At 41.7% G+C, this 23,644-nt stretch overlaps 1 protein-coding gene and 1 pseudogene across 1 annotated transcript in view; both read right to left on the reverse strand.

The window, feature by feature from the left end:
* The window catches only part of AGBL4 (AGBL carboxypeptidase 4), a 1,400,873-nt gene that overhangs the window by 414,157 nt on the left and 963,072 nt on the right, over window positions 1–23,644 (reverse strand). The gene's annotated exons all lie outside the window — the stretch shown is intronic.
* The window catches only part of LOC148778012 (small ribosomal subunit protein uS5-like), a 106,019-nt pseudogene continuing 102,296 nt past the window's right edge, over window positions 19,922–23,644 (reverse strand).

Raw genomic sequence — 23,644 nt, forward strand, 5'->3', positions numbered from 1 at the left:
CATGTTTACCCTCATAGCATTAGCTACCACCTTCATGCTATTGCATAGTTATCATTTCTTTTATTGTGGTGAAAGAATTTTAGATTTACTTTCTTAAGTTCAGTTCAGTTCAGTTCAGTTGCTCAGTCGTGTCCGACTCTCCGTGACCCCATGAATCACAGCACGCCAGGCCTTCCTGTCCATCACCAACTCCCAAGGAGCAAGCGTTTTTTAATTTCATAACTGTAGTCATCATCTGCAGTGATTTTTGGAGTCCACGAAAAGAAAGTCTGTCACTGTTTCCATTGTTTCCCCATCTATTTGCCATGAAGTGATAGGACTGGATGGCATGATCTTTGTTTTTTGAATGTTGAGTTTTAAGTCAGATTTTTCACTCTCTTCTTTTACTTTCATCAAAAGGCGCTTCGCTTTCATCAAGTTCCTCTTCACTTTCTGCCATAAGGGTGGTGTCATCTGCATATCTGAGGTGATTGATATTTCTCCCAGCAATCTTGACTCCAGCTTGTCCTTCATCCAGTCCAGTATTTTGCATGATATACTCTGCATATAAGTTAAATAAGCAGGATGACAATATACAGCCTTGGTGTACTCCTTTCCTGATTTTGAACCTATCTGTTTTCCCATGTCCAGCTCTAGCTGTTGCTTCTTGATATGTATACAGATTTCTCAGGAGGCAGGTAAGGTGGTCTTGTATTCCCATCTCTTTAAGAATTTTCCACAGTTTGTCATGATCCACACAGTCAGAGGCTTTGGTATAGTCAATAAAGCAGAAGTAGATGTTTTTCTGGAATTATCTTGCTTTTTCTATGATTCAACGGATGTTGACAATTTGATCTCTGGTGCCTCTGCCTTTTCTAAATCCATCTGGAATTTCTCAGTTCATGTACTGTTGAAGCCTCGGATGGAGAACTTTGAATATTACTTTGCTAGTGTGTGAGATGAGTACAATTGTGTGGTAGTTTGAACATTCTTTGGCATTGCGTTTCTTTGGGATTGGAATGAAAACTGGCCTTTTCACTTAGCGAGTAAACAACAGCAAACAACGAACACATTGTAAGCACTCATTTACAGCACTTACCATCACCCGAATTATTATAGTTGATATTTTATTAAGGGCTGGCTCCACTGCCATCTCCACTGAAATATCATTGCCGATTTTGCCAATTGAAGTATCTCCTTTTCCTTTTCTTAGTACTTTGCACCAAGTTACTACTAATTCTATTCCACTTCCATTACAGACAATGGAAACTATATCTGTCATCTACGATTAGCTGAGTTGCTTGAGGCCAGAGGCCTCTTCATTTATTCATCATTCATTCATTTATTCCTTCACTCACTCATCTGACAAGTATATACTAAGCATCAATCATATGCCAGGCAGTAATGCTGGCCACTGGAAATATAGAAAAGAACAAGAAAATCACGGTCCATCCTTACTATCACTTTTTGGGCTAGAGACAGATAAGTAGGCAATTACTAACAAGCCTGTGAGAGGAGTAGGCACAGGGAGCTGTGAGAATAAACAGAAAGGTCAGCAAACTCGGGACCAAGGGAATCAATGAATGTGCCCTAGAGAAAGTAGCATATAGATGTAATTCTGAAGGGCAAGTGGGAGTTAGCTCAGATAGGATGAAAGGAGCAAGGCAAAGCATTCCTGACAAGAGGATGTCAGAGATAAGAGAGAGCAAAGTACATCCAGGGAACTAAAAAGTTTTCTATAGCTACAGGAGGAACTGTAAGGAGAGGAGATAAGTGAGTTGGAAAGAGAGGCAAACACCAGATCATGCTAGATTTTGTCAGCCAAGTTTGAAAGCCTTGCCTTTAATAATATGGGAAGTTCCAGAAGCTTCTAAGCGGAAAAGTGACATGATGGTCACCTAAAGTAGAGAAGTAAGGGGAAAAGGAATCAATCGATAAGTCTGAGTGCCTGAGTCCTGCTGCTTTTGAGGGTTGCGGGGAGAGGAGTCACAAATGATTTGAGGGTTTCTGGCCCTGGAAAATGAAATAAATGGCCATAGAATTTTCCAACCTGGTGCAAAAAAAAAAAAAAACAAAACTAGTTTTGAATTTGGAGAGAGACAATGAGTTCTGTTTTAAAGCACAACTGACATGCCTGTGGGATATCATAGGAGAGCTATTAAGTAGGAAGTTGGATCGAAAGGTTTGGAGCTCCAGAGAAAACAAAGGGCTGAGGCACAGATTTGGATGTCTGCTGCCGAGAGATGATAATTGAAACCATGGGATGGGATGAGATCATGCAGAGAGGCGGTAGAGAATGAAAGAGAAGGCAGCCTAGGACAGAGCCTTGACAAATTCTAACACCTGAACAATAGTTACAGTTGCCAGGAAAGGAAACTGGAAAGGTATGGCCAACGAGCTAGAAGGGCACCAAACAGAATGCTATGTCGCAGAAGCCCATGGGAAATTTTGTTTCCAGAGGAAGGGAGTGGTCAGCAGTGTCACAGCAAAAATTAGGAAAAGCACTTGATAACACTGGTCAGAACAGCTTCAGTAGAGAGGAGCAGAAGCCAGACTTTGAAGCATTGGGAAATGAGCAGGAAATGAGAAAGTATAGATAGCAAGGGTAGTAAATGCTTTTTAACAACCTTTGGCTATAAAGGAGGGGGCAGGGAAAGGCAGAGCAGAAGAGTGAAAGAGGGAACGTGGAGAAGATATCGGGTTGAGGAAGCTATTTCTATTTTTCGTTTTAAGATAGAAGACATTTTACTATGTTTAAATGTTGATATAAGAGAGTTCTCCCCTCACAGAATATGAATGCTTTATTATATGTTTATAAAATATTCTTTTGTTCATTCTTTTATGTTCTAGCAGCCTTGCAAAGTGGGTACAAGAGGGGCTATGAACCACATTTGATATTGTTGATGATGCTGTTTAATGGATGAGGAAAGTCAAGTACTAATGAGAGAAAGAGGCTTTGCTTATGGCCACACAGTAGGTTAGAGCTGAGTCACACTGGAACCCCAGTAATGTGTCTAGGTGCAAATGTGATCAACAATGAACTGTGATGTGGTGCTAAAAGCTTCAGTGTTAAAAACTACTGACGCTCTGACCCAACACCAAACTAAGTTTGAATCTAGGGGAAGGGGTATGTTTTAAAACATTCCCAGGTAATACTAAGGCACAGCTAAGGGTGAGAATCACTGATTTTCATTATTTAACTTTATCTTATTTATAGTCATTGATGGCTTCCCTGGTGGCTCAGAGGTTAAAGCGTCTGCCTCCAATGCAGGAGACCTGGGTTCGATCCCTGGGTCGGGAAGATCCCCTGGAGAAGGAAACGGTAACCCACTCCAGTATTCTTGCCTGGAGAATCCCATGGACGGAGAAGCCTGGTAGGCTACAGTCCACGGGGTCGCAAAGAGTTGGACACGACTGAGTGACGGAACGGAACGGAATATTATTCCCAATAAATTAGTAAGGAGTCTGTTGACTCATAGAAGGTAATGAAACAAAGAACTATGTAGTAGGACTAAGATTCAAATTCTGGTCTGGGTATTTTTCAAACAGGTACATAATAAATGGTGAGCTCAAGCAAATGGACTCCAAGCTCTCTGATATACTACTTGTCTCAGTTTGTTAATTGTATTTATATGTGTCCTGTCTATTGATTCAGAAAAATAAGTTATCATACTCTGGGAATTATACCATGAAGATACATTTAGGAATTCTAAGGATCAAACTGATAAAATTCGAGCATCTTACATATCTATGTCAATGGGAATTTGGTGTCAAGAGATCACAATTGATCCAAAGACTAGAGCAAACATTCACCCCTGAATTTCTCAAATGTTTCCAAATTAATATACTCTGACCTGTTATCTCATTTATGATTGCAATATCCTAAAAAATTTCCATATTTTATAAGTAGCAAGTGAGTGTATTGTCAATGAGTATTACAATAAAATACACTGAAGTCAGAAAAAGATGAATACAAGTTAGAGTTACTTGCCCAAATATGGGCATCTTATGCATCAGTTCATAATCATGTACATTTTTTTAAATATAGAAAAAAAATTAAGCATATAAAAGCTCAACAAAAAACCTCTTAGAACTAATAAATTAATTAATTAAAGTTGTAGGATACAAAATTAACATACAAAAAATTGTTGTGTTTCTATAACACTGAACTACAGAAACTGAAAACTAAAATAATTCTATTCACAATAGCAACAAGAAGAATAAAATTCTTGGGAACAAATTTAATTAAGGGGGTGAAAGACTTATACACTGAAAATTACAAAACACTAATGAAGGAAATCAAAGAAGAGAGAGATAGGTGGAAAGACATCCATATTCATGGATTGGAATAATTAACAATAAGATTTCCATACTATCCAAAGTGATCTACAGATTCAGTACAATCCGTGTCAAAATTCCAATGGGATTCTTCACAGAAATAGAAAAAATATCCTAAAATTCATACAGAAACATAGGAGAGAGTGCATAGCCACAACAATCTTGAGCAAAAGGAACAAAGTTGGAATCATCACATTTCCTGACTCTAAAATATGCTACAAAGCTACAGTAATCTAAGTAGTATGCTACTGGCATAAAATAGACATATATACTAATAGAAGAGAATAGACAGCCCAGAAATAAATCCATGCACTTCAGGTCGACTGACCCCTAACAAGGGTGCTAATAGGAGAAAGATACTTCCTTCAATAAATGATATAAGGAAAACTGGATAGAACTTGCAGAAAAATAAAATTGGTCCTTAGCTCACCTAATATATAGAAATCAATTAAAAAAATGGATTAAATGTAAAACTACTAGAAGAAAACATTAGGAAAAATGATTCTTGACACTGATCCGGACAATGAGTTTTTTGGATATTACACGAAAAGCATAGGCAACAATAGTAAAAATAGACAAATAGAACTGCATCAGATTAAAGTGCTTCTGCATAGCACAGGAAACAACCAACAGTGTAAATAGTTGACCTGTGGATTGGGAAAAATAGTTTCAAATCATATATCTGATAAGGGGTTAATATACAAAATATACACGGAACTCATATAACTTAATAGTAAAGAAAAAAATAACAGTTTAAAAATGGGCAAAGGACCCTGAATAGATATTTCTCAAAGAAAATTAAAACAAGAAATACAAATGGATAACAGATATATGAAAGGGTGCTCAGTATCACTATTCATCAGGGCTATGTAAATTAAAACCACGATAAGGCACCACCTCACATATGTTAGAATAACTGTTATTAAAAAGACAAAATATAAGGTTTGTGAGGATGTACTAAAGGGAACTCGTGAACTATCGCTGGAAATGTAATCAGTACTGTCACTATTCGGCTTCCCCAGTGTCTCAGAGATAAAGACTCCTCTGCCAACGCAGAAGATGCAGGTTCAATCTCTGGGTCACGAAGATACCTCGGAGAAGGAAATGGCAACCCACTCCAGTAGTCTTGGCTGGGAAATCTCATGGACAGAGGAGCCTGGTGGCTATAGCCCATGGGGTTGCAAAAGAGTTGGACACAACTTAGCGACAAAACAACAACAACAACACTGTCACTATGGAAATACTCAAAAAAATTAAAAACAGAAATACCTTATGATCCATCAATTTCACTTCTAGGTATATGGAATCAGTATCTTAGAGAGATATCTGCATTCCCATATTCACTGCAGTATTATTCACAGTAGTGAAAATATGGAAATAACCAAAATGTCCATTAACAGATGGATAAAGAAAATATGATACAAACACACACATATATAAATGAAATATTATTCAGCCTTGAAAAAGAAGGAAAACTTGCCATCTGTCACAACACGGCTGTACTTGAAGGATATTACACTAAATGAAATAAGCAAGACACAGAAAGACAAATACTGCATAATCATACTTACATGAAGAATCAAAAATAATTGAAGTCATAGAAGCAGAATAGAATGGTAGTTGCCAGGGTCTGGGATGCAGGGTAAATGGGGAGATGATTGCTCAAGGGTACAAACTATCAGTTAAAAAAAGAATATGTTTTGAGGAACTAATATACATCATAGTGGCTATAGTTAATACCACATTGTATATTTGAAATTTGCTAAGAGAGTAGATCTTAACTGTTCTCTTTAGAGAAGAAAAAAAAAGGAAACTGTGTAGTGATGGATATGTTAATTAGCTTGATGGCGGTGATTATTTTACCATTTATATATATATATATCTATACCAAAACATCAAGCTGTATAGCTTAAATATATAAATTATACCTCAATAAGCTGGAGAAAAAAATCAGCTCATGCAGCTTCCTATCCTCACTATCAAAAAACAAACAAACAATTCAATCGAGAAATGCCAGAAGATCTAAAGAGACATTTCTCCAAAGAAGATATACAGATTATCAACAAACACATGAAAAGATGCTCAACAACACTAATTACTAGAGAAATACAAATCAAAACTACACGGAGGTATCACCTCACACCAACCAGAACGGCCATCATCAGAAAATCTACAAACAATAAATGTTGGAGAGGATATGGAGAAAAGGGAACCCTCTTGTACTGTTGGTGGGAAGGTAAGTTGATACAGCCACTATGGAAAACAGTACAGAGGTTCCTTAAAAAACCAAAACTATAACTACCATATGATCAGCAATCCCACTCCTGGGCAAATACCTAGAGAAAATCATAACTGAAAAAGCTACTTGCACCCCTCAGTGTTCATTGCAGCACTATTTACAACAGCCAGGACATGGAAGCAACCTAAATGTCTATCAGCAGAGGTATGCATAAAGAAGATGTGGAACATATATACAATGGAATATTAACTCCTTATTGCCAAATTCAAACTGAAACTGAAGAAAGTGGAGAAAACCACTAGACCATTCAGGTATGACCTAAATCAAATCCCTTACCATTATACAGTGGAAGTGAGAAATCGATTTAAGGGACTAGATCTAACAGACAGAGTGCCTGATGAACTATGGATGGAGGTTCGTGACATTGTACAGGAGACAGGGATCAAGACCATCCCCAAGAAAAAAAATGCAAAAAAGCAAAATGGCTGTCTGAGGAGGCCTTACAAATAGCTGTGAAAAGAAGAGAAGCGAAAAGCAAAGGAAAAGGAAAGATATACCCTTTTGATGCAGAGTTCCAAAGAATAGCAAGGAGAGGTAAGAAAGCCTTCCTCAGCGATCAATGCAGAGAAATCGAGGAAAACAATAGAATGGGGGAAGACTAGAGATCTCTTCAAGAAAATTAGAGCTATCAAGGGAACATTTCATGCAAAGATGGGCTCAATAAAGGAAAGAAATGGTAGGAACCTAACAGAAGCAGAAGATATTAAGAAGAGGTGGCAAGAATATACAGAACTCTATTAAAAACATCTTCACAACCCAGATAATCACGATGGTGTGATCACTCACCTAGAGCCAGACATCCTGGAATGTGAAGTCAAGTGGGCCTTAGGAAGCACCACTACGAGCAAAGCTAGTGGAGGTGATGGAATTCCAGTGGAGCTATTTCAAACCTTGAAAGATGATGCTGTGAAAGTGCTGCACTCAATATGCCAGCAAGATTGGAAAATTCAACAGTGCCCACAGGACTGGAAAATGTCAGTTTTCATTCCAATCCCAAAGAAATGCAATGCCAAAGAATGCTCAAACTACCGCACAATTGCACTCATCTCACACGCTAGTAAAGTGATGCTCAAAATTCTCCAAGTCAGGCTTCAGCAATACAAGAACCATGAACTTTCAGATGTTCAAGCTGGTTTTAGAAAAGGCAGAGGAACAAAAGATCAAATTGCCAACATCCACTGGATTATTGAAAAAGCAAAAGAGTTCCAGAAAAACATCTATTTCTGCTTTATTGACTATGCCCAAGCCTTTGACTGTGTGGATCACAATAAACTGTGGAAAATTCTGAAAGAGATGAGAATGCCAGACCACCTGACCTGCCTCCTGAGAAACCTGTATGCAGGTCAGGAAGCAACAGTTAAAATTGGACATAGAACAATAGACTGGTTCCAAATAGGAAAAGGAGTATGTCAAGACTGTATATTGTCACCTTACTTATTTAACTTACATGCAGAGTACATCATAAGAAATGCTGGGCTTGATGAAGCACAAGCTGGAATCAAGATTGCCGGGAGAAATATCAATAACCTCAGATATGCAGATGATACCACCCTTATAGCAGAAAGCAAAGAAGAACTAGAAGGCCTCTTGATGAAAGTGAAAGAAGAGAGTGAAAAAGTTGGCTTAAAACTCAACATTCAAGAAACTAAGATCATGGGATCCAGTCCTATCACTTCATGGCAAATAGATGGGGAAACAGTGGAAACAGTGGCGACTATTTTTCTGGGCTCCAAAAATCACTGCAGATGGTGATTGCAGTCATGAAATTGAAAGACGCTTACTCCTTGGAAGGAAAGTTATGACCAACCTAGATAGCATATTAAAAAGCAGAGACATTACTTTCTCAACAAAGGTCCATCTAGTCAAGGCTATGGTTATTCCAGTGGTCATGCACAGATGTGAGAGTTGGACTGTGAAGAAACCTGAGTGCTGAAGAATTGATGCTTTTGAATTGTGGTGTTGAAGAAGACTCTTGAGAGTTTCTTGAACTAAAAGGACATCTCACCAGTCCATCCTAAAGGAGATCAGTCCTCGGTGTTCATTGGTAGGACTGATGTTGAAGTTGAAACTCCAATACTTTGGCCACCTGATGCAAAGAGCTGACTCATTTGGAAAGATCCTGATGTTGGGAAAGATTGAGGGCAGGAGGAGAAGGGGACGACAGAAGATGGGATGGTTGGATGGCATCACCAACTCAATGGACATGGGTTTGGGTGAACTCCGGGAGTTGGTGATGGAGGTCAGGTGTGCTGTGGTTCATGGGGTCACAAAGAGTCAGACATAACTGAGCGACTGAATTGAACTGACTGATTACCTCAGCCATAAAAAGGAACAAAATTTTACCATTTGCAGAGATGTAGATAGACCTAGAGACTCTCATAGAGAGTGAAGTAAGTCAGAAAGAGAAAAACAAATATCATATATTAATATGTATATGTGAAATCTAGAAAAATGGCATAGGTGAACCTACTTGCAAAGCAGAAATAGAGACGTAGACACAGAGAAGAAATGTATGGATACCAAGAGGGTAAGGGGGGAAGTGGGATGAATTGAGAAACTGGGATTGACATATATACGCTATTATGTACAGAATAGATAAGTAATGAAATCCGACTACAAAACACAGAGAACTCTATTTGGTGCTCTGTGGTGACCTAAATAGGAAGGAAACCCCCCAAAGACAGGATCCATGTGTGTGTAAATCTGATTCACTTTGTTGTACAGCAGAAACTAAGACAACATTGTAAAGCAACTATGAAAGAGAAAGTGTTAGTTGCTCAGTCATGTCTGGCTCTTTGTGAACCCATGGACTGTAGCCTGCCAGGTTCCTCTGTCAATGGAATTCTCCAGACAAGAATACTGGAGTGGGTTGCCATTGCCTTCTCCAGGGGATCTGCCTGACCCAGGGATCAAACCTATGTCTTCTGCATTGCAACAGATTTTTTACCATCTGAGCCAATAGGGACAGCCAATGAAATAAAAAATTAAATAAATAAAATGTAAAAAATCTAGATACTGCACTGCTGCTGCTAAGTCACTTCAGTCGTGTCCGACTCTGTGCGACCCCACAGACAGCAGCCCACCAGGCTCCCCCGTCCCTGGGATTCTCCAGGCAAGAATACTGGAGTGGGTTGCCATTTCCTTCTCCGATACATGAAAGTGAAAAGTGAAAGTGAAGTCGCTCAGTCGTGTCTGACTCTTAGAGATCCCATGGATGGAGGAGCCTGGTAGGCTGCAGTCCATGGGATTTTCCAGGCAAGAGTATTTGAGTAGGGTGCCATTGCCTTCTCCGAGATACTGCACTAGACTTTCCAAATATTTTATTTAATATCCAAGACTGTCCTCTGAGGTACAATTTATATTATATAAATATATGTTTTGTGAATGAAAGAACTGGATCTGAGCTATGAAAAGTGACTTTCTCAAGGTCACAAAGACTTTGAGGTCAGTCTGACACCAAATCCCATTTGCTGCCTCATTCACACAAAGCAGGGACAAGTGCTGCTTTTCTAGTCCTCAGGCACACACACTCCAAGAAGTGTGGAAGCTCATAGTAGTTATTTTATTATGTATTTTTAAATGATTTTCTTCTTCCTAAGGAGAACATTGGTATTCTACACATGAAGAAAATATTTGATTTTTATTTATCATTCTTTCTCTTTTTATGTTGTGGTACCAGAGATAAACAGTATTCCAGGGGTGATTTTCTCTGAATACCAGCTGTGGGAGACTAGAAAACCTTGTTGATGACCACCAAAGCTGTCAGAACTACCTTAATAATCCAAACGTATTACTCAGAGACTTGCCATAGCCTTTTGACAAAAAAGAATGAATTATTTATTAAATATTCGGTAACGGTATTTCCTCAAAACCAGAAGAAGCCCTGTGGGGAGTTATTAATAACATCAGGAGCCCCAGTTCCCGAAAGGCCCCCTCTGCCTGTGCCGTCCGCTCTACCCTGTTTCTGGCATCTATCCTGGTATTTCGCTCATTGACTTGCCGTTGTCCGTTTACTCCCCTGTTTCCCCACTAGACTTGAAGCTTTCACCCACAGCAACTCCTTCACTTCTGTGTTTCTAAACTGGTACAGAGCCTCGCTACAAGCTTCTGCTTAGTAAATGTGTGAAGAATGAATAAGTGAATGAGTGGGTATAACCTTATTCTTTTCCCTTAAAAGGATTTGTTAAACGTACAATCAGTGATGATACAACATTTAAACCTCTATGAAACCTTTCATGCAAATTGCCAAATCAGCAAAAAGGTTCATCATTACATGTTGGAATTGTTGATTCAGGAAATGTGATACCCAAACCCTGATGTATTCTCAGCTCTTTATTAGACAAGTATTCTAGTTAATTAATATGGGGTCGACTTTTAAGTAAACTGTTTCTCTAAACTCTGCCATTGGTCCTCAAATCTCAATTACCCATGCAAAGTCTGTACCCTTTTCACTCAAAATGGTTTCTACTATATCTGTCTGCTGAGAATACATGGTTTGGCTCACATGACCAACTGGGAAGAAAGATGGACTGAGATCAAGGCCTGGGCCTGGAGTGATCTGAGAACATGACCTCAGTACCGCCAGGATGATGTCTTACAGGTACTTCAAAATCCATGTCAACTGAAGTCATAAGTTTTACCAAAACGTGCTCCTCCCCTTAGTCACCTGGCTTTAGCTCAGGGTATGGCATCATTATTCTCTTGATTACTCATATTAGAAACCTAGGTGTCATTCTAGAATTCCTTCCACTATTTAGCTCTCTCTCTCTGGTATCCTATCATAAACAGATCTTAAAATGTCTGCTTCTCCATTCCTACAGCTGCTATTTCAGTTAAAGACTACATAATTTCTCATGTTGATTACTGCAATAATCTCCTGCCTCCAGTAATCTCCACAGTGAATTCCGAGGTATCTTTCTAAGATGCAACACTGACCATGTCATTCTCCTGCCATAATCCTTTGGAAGCATGTTTTTCTCAGTAGCTACCTTCAACTGGTGTCCTGATCGGCTTCTGCTCTCATCAGTCCTCAACGATGCTCCAGCCATCTTGAACTGCTTTGACTTTCTCCAGTATTCCTCATAGTCTCAGGCCTCTGGAGTCTTAAACCAGCCTGGAACATTCTTTCACAGATCTTTGTCTGACTAACTTCTATTTACCTTTCAAGTCTTCGCCTAACTGTCATTTTCTCTGGGAAGCCTTCATAAGGTAATTGGTCCAGCTGGATGTGAGCTCCAAGAGAGTGAGGCTACGTCTTCCTCAGTGCCTGGTGTGGCGCCCTGTACATATTGTATTGCATACTTGTCGAATGAATGAAAAAATGAGAGTAATGGGAGGAAGGAGACTGATACTGAACACTGATGGACAGGGAGGCCTGGCGTGCTGCGGTTCACGGGGTCGCTAAGAGTCAGACACGACTGAGCAACTGAACTGAACTGATACACTGATTACGTGACCAGGCACTGTCTAGGCTCTATCTTATCAAAGTCATTTAGTCCTCATGACAGCACTGATGCGTAAAACATCACAGTCCTCATTTTTTGGATGGAGAAATGGAGACTTAGAGAAGTTGAGTAATTTACTTAAGGTCACAGAGCTGGCACAGGCATAGCAAGGACTGATTCCAAAATCTGTATCTTTCTATTATTCCATATGCCTAGCATGGAGCTCGCAGCAGATGAGATAATCGAAAAACTATTGTTAAGTGAATGACTAAATGAATATAGGGAGACCATAGTTGCAAATAATATAATTCATTTCAGGATGAATACATACACCCAGATAATACATATACCTTCTCTGTGGATGATAGACTGCAGCCATGAAATTAGAAAATTTTATTGCTTCTTGGAAGGAAAACAATTACAAATCTAGACAGTGTTTTGCTGACAAAGGTCCATGTAGTCAAGGCTATATATGGTCTTTCCAGTAGTCATGTATGGATGTGAGAGTTGGACCATAAAGGAGGCTGAGCACCAAATAATTGATGCTTTTGAACTATGGTGCTGGAGAAGACTCTTGAGAGTCCCTTGGACAGCAAGGAGATCAAACCAGTCAATCCTAAAGGAAATCAACCCTGAATGTTCATTGGAAGGACTGATGCTCAAGCCGAAGCTCAAATACTCTGGCCACCTGATGTGAAGAGACAACTCATTGGGAAAGACCCTGATGCTAGGAAAGATTGAAGGCAGAAGAAGAGGGTGACAGAGTAGGAGAATCGGTGAATGGCATCACGGATTCAATGGACATGAACTTGAACAAAGTCTGGGAAACGGTGAAGGACAGGGACTGGAATGCTGCAGTCCATGGGGTCACAACTTGGCAACTGAACAACAACAACAATGATGCCTATCTTTGTCCAATGGGTCTAGGGATGATTTATCATCCTATCTTCTTGCATTTTGCAATAAAGGCCATTGAGGAAATATTACTGTCCCTACTTGATAGTTGAGACAGACAGATGAGAAACCTGAGCCACAGCTAAGACCCCCCAGTTAGGTTAGTGTGACCAGTCAGGGACCTGCACACAGATCTGACAAAGAAACAGAGACTTTGGAGAGAACCAGGGCTGTAGTCACTGGTAGGAGATGGGATTTGAGGCAGAGAAGTTCAGGTAGTGTGTGCTCTAGCACAGAGACAGGCAGGACCTAACTATAACAGTCAGATAAGAAGTTAAAGGTAGGGGCTTGGGAAAGGAGTGGGAGGAAGGCAAAGCTCAGCTATGGCTCCAAAGACCTTTGCATTTCTCCCTCAGATGTGCATGATTGAGTCCAAGCCCATTAGACTTCCCAAATCCATCACGTCCAGCTGTCATCATTTCTTGCCTAGTCAATTTTAACAGACTTCTCACTGGTCTCACCCCTCCTGTCTTGCCACTGGCAGTCCAGACTCCACACTGCAATCAGACTGATTCTTCCATTAGGAAATCTCTACCATGTTATTTCTCTATTTTATTTCTTTATTATTTCTTCACTCATCTGGAGGATGAAATCAAAACTTCTGAGCATGGCATTCAAGTCTTCTAAGCTATCTCTTATCACCCTCACATTTCTAAGGATATTGCCCATTCTCCCCATGTCCCACACCCAACAAATATTTTATCACACGCTGAATATGCTGGGGCTTTTGGTACCTCGGCACATGATGTTGACGTTTTCTGATCCTGATGAAGTCTTCGGCATCCTTCAAGCCAGCTCAGACACCATTCCCTCTGTGAAGGCTTTGGTCCTCCTAGCACTATGAGGACAGTTAACTGCATCTGCATTTGTGCTTCTGGAGCACTCCTCACATGGCTCTGGAACAGCAGAGTGTTGTCCTGTTTCTTTCTCCTGTCCCCAGCCTGTGCTATCCTTACGGGCAAGGACCGTGATGATCGCTGTGATGTTGCTAACATGTAGCATCATACTTGGCACATATTAATGCTCAAAGCCAAGTGGTTCTCATAGTGTGCTCCCTAGGGGAGTGTTAATCACTCAGTCGTGTCCAACTCTTAGCGATCCCGTTGACTGTGTAGCCTGCCAGTCTCCTCTGTCCATGGGATTCTCCAGACAAGAAAACAGGAGTGGACTGCCATTCCCTCTCCAAAGGATCTTCCCAACCTAGGGATTGAACCTGGGTCTCCAGCATTGCAGGCAGATGCCATTCTCCAATCAACTTTTTCATTAGCTCCTTTCAACATAAGGTCTTAAAGCTGTGCTGGACATTTTTTTCTGTCACAGGTTTTTTTCAGGACATTGTTTTGCTTTGATTTTTGACTAGATAGAACAAAGTCCTCATCTTCCTCATCATCATCATCCCCCTTTCGATGACATAGTAGTATATGAAGGGTAACGTGGGAGAAGACTGCTGCTCTCCACCAGCGTGAGCCTTCACAATAACATCTCTTGCCTCATCAGCACGTGTGTCTCCTCGCACAATTCAGTGCCGGGTATTAGACAAGAGCCCACTCTCAGGCCCTGGAATGGGCATTCCTTCATTTAGCAGTTTATTATAGGTTATGATAAAGCATTCAGATGAACATCCAGTGGAAGGGGTACACGGAGGGTACGTGCTCTCTGCAGACCCACACCTCTGCCCAAATCTCCCTGTGTTCACTGACCCATAAGTATGCTCCCTAGACCATTAGAAACATCATGAGAACTTGTTAGAAATGCAGATTCCTAGGCTGTTCCCCAGATCTGCTAAATTGGAAACACTGAGCATGGGATCCAGTCCCCAGGTGATTCTGATACATAGTAAAGCTTGAGAACTGGTGTACTAAGTGAAGCCTTCAAGCAATCAAAGAGGAATTCTGTGTGGGAAAAATCAGGAAAGGCTTCCCAGGGGAGGAAGCATTTGGACTGGGCCTGATAGAGGTTAAGATTTAGATACAAAGAAATAAAAGAAAACCTCTTTTCTGAGAGAGAAAATTGCAAGAAGGAAGTCAAGAAGCTAGAGAATTCCAGTGCAAGATCAGGCAATGTGTTGGGCCCTGTTGCCTGGAGTCTAGAAAGAGCAAAGAAAAGTAAAGTAAGATCAGCCTATTAACTAAGCGGCCTCTCCCGCCGGCCTGTACACCCCTCCAGAGGAAGGAGGCAAGGACTGTGTTTGACTCAGCTTTGTGTCTGAAAGCGGACTCAGCGCAAGGGCTCAGTGAATGTTTTAAGAATGACCGATTGAGGGCAGCTCAAATGAAGAATATTAGAGAAATAGGTTTTCTGTGAGACCAGCCATATCATGCTACTGTTCCTGAAAAGGAAAGAGCAGAGAAAATGGTTCCTCTGCAGCGAGAGCAGAAACTTTCCCATCTGGCTCCATCTAGTGTCTTAATGGGCAGATTTCTTGTCTAGGACACCTCTAGCCAAGCAAACTGCCTCTGAATGTTATGCTGTAGGCACCTGGGTGGGAGGGAGGCGGGCCAGCCAGGGCCTGGCTTTAAATTGAAAACAACTTTAGGTCTGAGCTTTCTTGATTTTTTTTCATTTGGTTATTCCATTTAAATTTCCTGTGATCTTGATGTATGTATATGTGAGAGAGAGAGAGAAAAAGAGGAGGCAAGAAAGAGACATCTTTTGCATATGCCGAATTCCAAAGACTCTGCACCCAGAATCTTTCGAGTTCCCTTATCAGGGCGTGTGTGATGCTTTTTGGCCATGTTCTATAACCTCCACCAGGGGGTATCCCAGACTCTAACAAAGCAGCATGCAAGCCTTGGACTTGGGAGGGGGTCATTTTTCTTTAAAAGTGGTCAATAAATTACTGTCAATGCCTTTGATAAGGATAAAAAGAATGCTATTCTAAGGAAATAATGACAGATGCAAACATAGGCACGGGTGTGCATTAAACTGTAATAGTAAAAAATTGAAAATTACCTAAATATGGAATAAGAAGAAGTAATTAAATAAGCTATTCACATACATGCTATGGATTATGCGGTTCTTAAAACATATTTTTTGAAGAAAATTTAAAATGTAGGAAATAGTCGTAGTATTTCATTGGGGGAAAAAAGACAAATGCAGTATGATACCCGTTTTATTAAAAATGCACAAAAACACAAAGAAAAAAGTTGGCAAGAAGTACAGTGACATGTTGATTGTGGAATTAGGAGCAATGTAAATTTAATTATTCTTTTATATATTCTCTATAATGAGGATATTTACAGTTTAAACATGGCATTAAATTAAGAATTCGACAGTAGCATGGAAAGAAGGAAACTTAGAAAATGAAAAGGGAAATATTAATCAAATGGGAAGCTTAAATAAAAAGAATGAAGTTGTAGTGATTTGGAAAAACATATTTTGCCAATATTATCTAGTACAACCCAGGCCCCATTATTATTGATGACTAAGAGGTTATATGTTTGGTGTTTCAACAAACTTCTTCCTATTTTTAAAAGCATTAAATACAATGAACACATTAAGCAATGTACTTTTCATGAGCTAAATGCCACGTATAAGACAACAGATATATAGGCAAGTTGAAAATTTTAACTGAGTCCAGGGTAGAAGATCATATATCCTTGATATTGTCCATTCTGAATGAGTCTTCTATGGACAAAATTATTTGTGTAATAATAGCTATACTCCCCCATATATTTTCATATCAATCTCACAAAAATCCCATGATCAAATCCTGATTGACAGATATGTATACTATTCCTAAAACACTGTTTCTCAGAAGTGGCAGCTCAGGTAAGATTTTCTGCACCTAGCACTAAGCTAGACATTGTGCCTGTTCTTTTGCATATTTATATCAACAAATCTTTGCAGAAATCTATATGTGCTATTAGCCTTGCTTTGCAAAGGAGAACATTTGGGCTCACAGAGGGGAAATGACTTCCCCAAAGTCATACAGGCAGCATGCAAGCAGTAGTGCCTGGTATCAAGCCGAGATCTGTCCCCTAGCAAGGCCAAGTACTTCCCACCATATTTTTCATTTCCCAAAGGGGTCACCTCCAGGGGAGAATTAAAAGGATGGAGGAGGAGATGCAATGTCTGAAGCTCTCAGAAGGCACCACTGTGGTCTGACTCCTGCTCTGCACTCCAGTGACCTTGAGCTTGAAAGGGACAAAGGAGTGGACTCCCCTGATGCTCTGTGATGAGTCAAGAGGAAAGTCAGCTCTCAGGGAAACAGCTGGCCTTTCTCCAGCAGCCGGGCCTGAGAGATAAACAGATCAATGCAGACACTCGTCTCCACCTAATGAGCTAATGGCACAGCCAGGGTACTGCCTTATTGGATTGCTGGTCATGCTGAAAGGTTCCAGAGTTAAGCAGGCCTACTGTGGGGGTGGAGGACTCATTCCCCACCCCCTAGTGAAGTTTGGCTTCTTTGTATGAATGCTAGGAGTGATCTGTTCCCTTCATTTGTTTGTTCATTCTTTTGTTTGTGTTTGTTTTTCCTTACTCCCCTAGGAATGTGTTGGGATTTGATGAAATGATGTCAATGACCTTTCTGCTCTGTAGACAGAGTGCCACAGATGAAGGAAACACTGTCCTCCCAAGAGGCAGACCAGTGTGTGGCAAAGAATCGCCACCTGGCATCAGCACAGCGGCATTCTGGTTCCCACAGGGATTTGACGTGGTATTTGGGCACACTCTTGCCCCTCTCTGATGTCAATTTTCCACGTGAACTATGAAAGCATAGGAGTGAAAGTTGCTCAGTTGTGTCTGACTCTTTGCAACTCCATGGACTACACAGTCCATAGAATCCTCCAGGCCAGAATACTGGAGTTGGGTAGCCTTTCTCTTCTCTAGGGGATCTTCCCAACCCAGGGGTTGAACCCAGGTTGCAGGTGAATTCTTTACCAGCTAAGCCACAAGAGAAGCCCAATAATACTGGAGTGGGTAGCCTATCCTTTCTCCAGCGGATCTCTCTGACCCAGGAATCGAACTGGGGTCTCCTGCATTCCAGGCGGATTCTTCACCAACTGAGCTACCAGGGAAGAAGCATAGGAGGGACTAGAGTAAAAGGTGTTTCTGTACAGGTAGCATGTTATGAACACAAGTAGCTCACCTGACACTGACAATTACATTAAGCTACAAGTATGTAATCCTGCTGGTCTCTATAAACCCAGACAATGGTTAACTATAAATAATGATAATTCTAATAATAACTACAAATGAATGTTTATTGAACATTCTACTTCTCACTCAGAGACAATCACATCACTCCTCAATAGCATCAAGCTCTTGCTCTCTCTTCTTGAGCTGTCTTTCTCTGAATTTTTTTCTTGACTTTTCTTAGTACCCTCAGCTATATTTCCTCTGGTCTTTTGCAATGGGCATGAAGCAGGCAGCCACCTTCAGAGGCGACCAGAGCATCTCACTGAGCCGGGTCTCAGGTAGTGCCTCCTCTTGCACTAGTTTATTAGCTCCTGCACTAGTCTATTACCAGCATATACAGGCTTCTGGGTGTATAAATACACCAAATGGCCATTGCTTAATGGCACCTGACTGAGGCCCTTCTTAGGAGCCAGAGAATGCTCCTGGGGTTGGAGGCACAGGCAGGAATCTCCCCCAGAGCTCATTCCTGAATATTCAGATTCCTGAAGGGAGACTCATGGCTTGCTGCACGGCCACAAGAAGACTAAGGAGCTGGACAGTCTCCAAACTAGAAGGGTGCCAGAGAGGCCACCGTCCTCAACCCATGACTGGAGAATATAAATTGACATCACCGAGGCATTCTTTGAGTTTGTTAAAAATAGAACCTTTATATATGTCCTCCTCTGAGGAGTCTTCAGAGGGATTTTGGCCTAAAAGTATCTTAAGGGTTCAACTATCTCAGTGGTTTACAAATTTTTACAACTGCAGAATTCTTTGTATGTAAGAAATTATGTACAAAAGCCATAGAATCAAACAGATGCAGATATTGTTACAGTTTCCTGGAGCACAGTTTGAAAATCACTAATCTAGTCCAGGATTACTTTAGTCCTGCTGGTAGTGAAGCTTTGGCCAAACAAGGGTCCCTGCTTATAGTCTGGTGCTCTTTCCCCATCTATGCATTCCCCACCAAGAAATATTTGCTTAGATTCTACTATGTTAAATCTACCGAGGGAATCAACAGCGAGACTGCATTGAAGCCCACACAGAGCTCATAGACCATTGATGGTCTGGCCAAAGATAGAAAGACAGAACCCTACAAATGGACTAGATTAGGGTTTCTTAACATTGACTCTAATGATACTTTGGACCAGATCGTTTTTCATCGTCAAGTGTTGTCTTATGCACTGCAGGATGTTTAAAGTAGCCATGATTTCTACCCACTAGATGCCAGTAATAACCCCTCTCAAATCTTGACAATCAAAAACGTCTCCAGACATTGCCAAATGTCCTCTGGAAGTAGGGGGCAAAATCATTTCCATTAGAGAACTGTGGATTAGCTAACACAGGACAGCAGCATAAGGGATCTCACCAGGTTGCATCAAATTAAAGGCCAACTAAACGATGAAGGCAGTGTTGCAAGAATTCTGAGAAGAAGGGGCTTCTCTGCACCTATGCTGTCAGGGTGGTGATACCGGCACAGTGCAGAGGAAGGAGGGGCAAGCTCTTGGCTTCAAGTGGCCTTGACCCTGACTGTCTTCCCACCCTCAGCTCCTGGAAAGATTTTCTGGCCTGGAAGCTTCATGGAGAGACTCCTGGACCAAGACAAGACCACCTGCCTCCATTCCTTGCTGTGCCATCAATTCACAGTATGGCACTGGCCAAATCCTTCTCCCCTCTGGACGTCGGTTCCCTCAACCATAACAAGGAAAGAAAGCAAGGTCTGTAGTCTCACCAATAATCCTCTTTTTTTTAAACCGATTTTTACTTTATTATTCTCTTTATAAAATTATGTGGTGGCTGCAGCTGGGGCCTGGGTCCTCTTCACAGAGACTCTGGTATGGGTCTTCAGAAGATGGCCAGTGAATTCCTGATATGGAGACTTGGTGAACACTGTCTTTTTCCAGAGGTCAGGGGTGAGATAACTGTAGGTCTTGGAAATGGCATCAAAAGTGGACTTGGCGAAGTTGCCCAGGGTGGCAGCGCAGCCCCTGGCAGAAGTGTAGCAGTCATCTACGCCGCCCATCAGCAGCAGCTTCTTGGGCACAGGGGTGACACGATGCCAGTGCCTCTGGGGGCAGGGATGAGGTGCGCCAGCACAGAGACACAGCAGCCAGCCACCTTGCAAAGAGCTGTGTGGGGCTTGCCTATCTCATTCCTCCAGTAGCGTCTTCACACAGGGACAATGGACAGGTTGGCCAGGACGATGGCTCCACAGATGGCAGTGGCTACTTCATTAGAGCACTTGTCACCCAGGCCGACATATCCATTGTAATCCCCAATGGCAATAAATGCCTTGAACCTGGTCCACTGGCCAACACTGGTCTGCTTTTGCACGGGCATAATCTTCAAACCCTCATCCTTGAGGGATGCTCCCGAGAAAAAGTCAGTGATCTCAGGCTCCTTGATAGGCAGAGAGAAAAGGTAGATCTCCTCCAGGGACTTTTTCTTCATGTCCTTGACCAGGTGGCCCCAGCCGTGGCCTGAGCCGTGGCCGCAACCCCGGTCTTGGAAGCCACTACCGAAGCCTCCGCGGAATCCACCGCGGCCTCTCATTCCAGGGCCCCCGGGGCCTCCGAGCCCTCCCACAGCACCAGGGTCATCCCATTTGGTGTTTTCAGGAAGATGAAGACACCAGTAATCCTTAAGTTCCCTCCTATCTCATGGATTCCATTTTCTAATTTTTGCCATCATCCTGCTGCTGCTGCTGCTAAATCGCTTCAGTTGTGTCTGACTCTATGCGACCCCATAGACGGCAGCCCACCATCTCCTCGGTCCCTGGGATTCTCCAGGCAAGAACACTAGAGTGGGTTGCCATTTCCTTTTCCAATGCATGAAAGTGAAAAGTGAAAGTGAAGTTGCTCAGCCGTGTCCGACTCTCACCGACCCCATGGACTGCAGCCCACCAGGCTCCTCTGTCCATGGGATTTTTCCAGGCAAGAGTACTGGAGTGGGGGGCCATTGCCTTCTCCGGCCATAATCCTAGAAAGAGTAAAACCAAGTTCAGCTAATGACTACTTGATCTTAGGCTTTCTCAGCCATATCTGAAAAGCCATTTCCTTGGATAGGTAGGTTAGAAAGGAAAATACAAGGGAGTTTATGCTCCTATCCATACCTTGGAATAATAATAACAATGATTCATCTTCATTTGTGGGCTTCCCTTATAGCTCAGTCGGTGAAGAATTCTGCCTGCAATGCAGAAGACCCAGGTTCAGTTCCTGGGTTGGGACGATCCCCTGGAGAAGGAAATGGAAACCTACTCCAGTATTCTTGCTTGAAGAATCCCATGGACAGAGGAGCCTGGAAGGCTACAGTCCATGGGCTCGCAAGAATCAGACACAATTTAGCGACTAAACCACCACTACCAACCTTCATATGTGGCTTTGTAGTTTACAAAGCACTTTCACATATGCTATTCAGATACGTGATCCTCAAAACAACCCTATGAAGTGAGAAAATGACCATCATTTCATGGATGAGGAAGTCACGGTTCAGTAAGGTTGAGGATCTTTGCCTTAGGTCACACCCAGACCTCCCCGACTTCAGGCTCCTTGCTTCAAACTCCAGCTGCCTGTGCTACACTGAGTGTATTGGAAACTGTCTCTCTAAGTCTCCCAGAGACAGGACATAAAGGCCAACTGACTAAGACACTCAGGCAGAACAGGAAGGGAAGTGACAGCATGCTGAGGATACCATGCTGACCGTGATAGGGGTTACAGAGCTGGCTGAACAAGTGCCAAAACAAGTGCTTTGAAAGAGTAGAAAAAAGAAAAAAATCTTCCCACTGTTTGCCTGCCAAGCCTCTGCACAGGGACATGGGTACAGAGCTCTGCTTAAGGTTTAATTCTATTGATTACACATTCCATTTTCCAAAGTGCCATTTGCCTGAAGGAGCAGGTGGTGTTTTCGGCATCCATTTAGCTGATGTATTAGCCATGTGGCTCAGTGCATCAGCAGACCCGAGTCATCAATTTACGGTGAGATGACAGAGGGAATCACTCACTGCAGAATCCTAATGGGGAGAGGGGGAGGGGGGAATGGAACACATAGAAAGGGACAGAAACAGTGGGACTGTGGACCTGACTGGGGCCTGGGGAAGCAGATAAATGGCCCAACATAGGACCTTCGGTTGATAATGGCAGACACACTTAGGACCTGACTCTGTGGCAGGTCCCAGACTGGACACTGGGGACACAAGGAGGAGTGACAAGAATTCCCACCCCCAAGACCTCAGTTTTATGGGGAAGGCAGACATAAGCTATTAATAACAATATCATTGTAACGTAATATACATTACAATGGAAGGATGTGGTAGGTAGCAGAAGAGTATTTTAAAATTCCACAGTTACAGTTCAAGTCCCAGCTTCATTATTTACTAGCTTTGCAGTTGTAAAATTAGAGGCAAAGTTAGGCTGGAAGCTCATGGAGAGTAGGCACTATATGTCTTATACATTTTTGAATGCCCACTGCCCCAGCCCAGAGTCTGGTATTGCCATCATAATCACCAAAGAATATTAATAGTATAATAAAAACAATCATAACAAAATAACATTTACTGTGCTCTTGCTACATTCCAGGTCCTGCCTAAGTATTATATGTCTTTTCATCCTCACAACAAGCCCATGAATTAGGTACTATTATTATCTTTATTTTATAGAAGAGCAGATGGAGGCTCAAGGAGGTTAAACAACTTTCTCATAGTCACTCAGCTTGTAAATGGTGGTGGAGCTAGGATTAAAATCCAGACCTGTCTGGCTCCATTGCCATACAGCCATTCAACACTGCAAAGTTCAGTTATCCCAACTATACTCAAGTTATTTAACCTTGCAGAGATCCCATTTCCTTATAAGTCAAGGGCTGTATTTTTTTTCTTTATAGGTTGTTGTAAGCATCAAATAAGACAGTGTACGTAGAGCGTTACTTGGTACATTCTAAAAAGCTCAATAAATGATACTTACCACTATCCCCTTTCTAAAGACAATTATGTTCAGAGAAGAACTCTGAGGGTCAGAGCCCACCTAGTTTTTAAGAGAAACTTCTCCAGTGCCTGTGTGAGTATCTTCTCTGATGCAATAAAGGTGCCTCCTCTGGCCCCCATCCTTGCTAAGTGTTCCAGTATGGTTCTTTTTAATTAGATCATTAATGTTTTACTTATTATGACTTCTGGCATTTGACATGCAACATGAGGCAAACTGTGGCAAAGGCAAAATGTGAGCAAAGCAAACAATTTCTCAGGTAAAGCTTTAGAAATTGCGTTTCAATAAAAAGGCTCATTGGCCCTTGAGTTTCAGGGAGGAAATTGACCGGACAGAAGTACAGGAGGTGTGCATGAGAGAAGGATGGTAACCATTTGCCTTGGAAGAGAGCCCCGCTACTACCCTATCTGTGTCTGGTGTGGCTGCAGAACTGCCTCCACCCTTTCTGAGAAGGCAGTGTCACAGAAATGGACACTCACTGGCATTTCATCACTCATTCACTTATTCACTGTATATTTTTAGAGGTCTTGCTTTAT

Source organism: Moschus berezovskii, chromosome 4 (assembly GCF_049115385.1).
Source record: "Moschus berezovskii isolate FMDL1 chromosome 4, NW_MosBer_1.0, whole genome shotgun sequence".
Taxonomy (NCBI): domain Eukaryota; kingdom Metazoa; phylum Chordata; class Mammalia; order Artiodactyla; family Moschidae; genus Moschus; species Moschus berezovskii.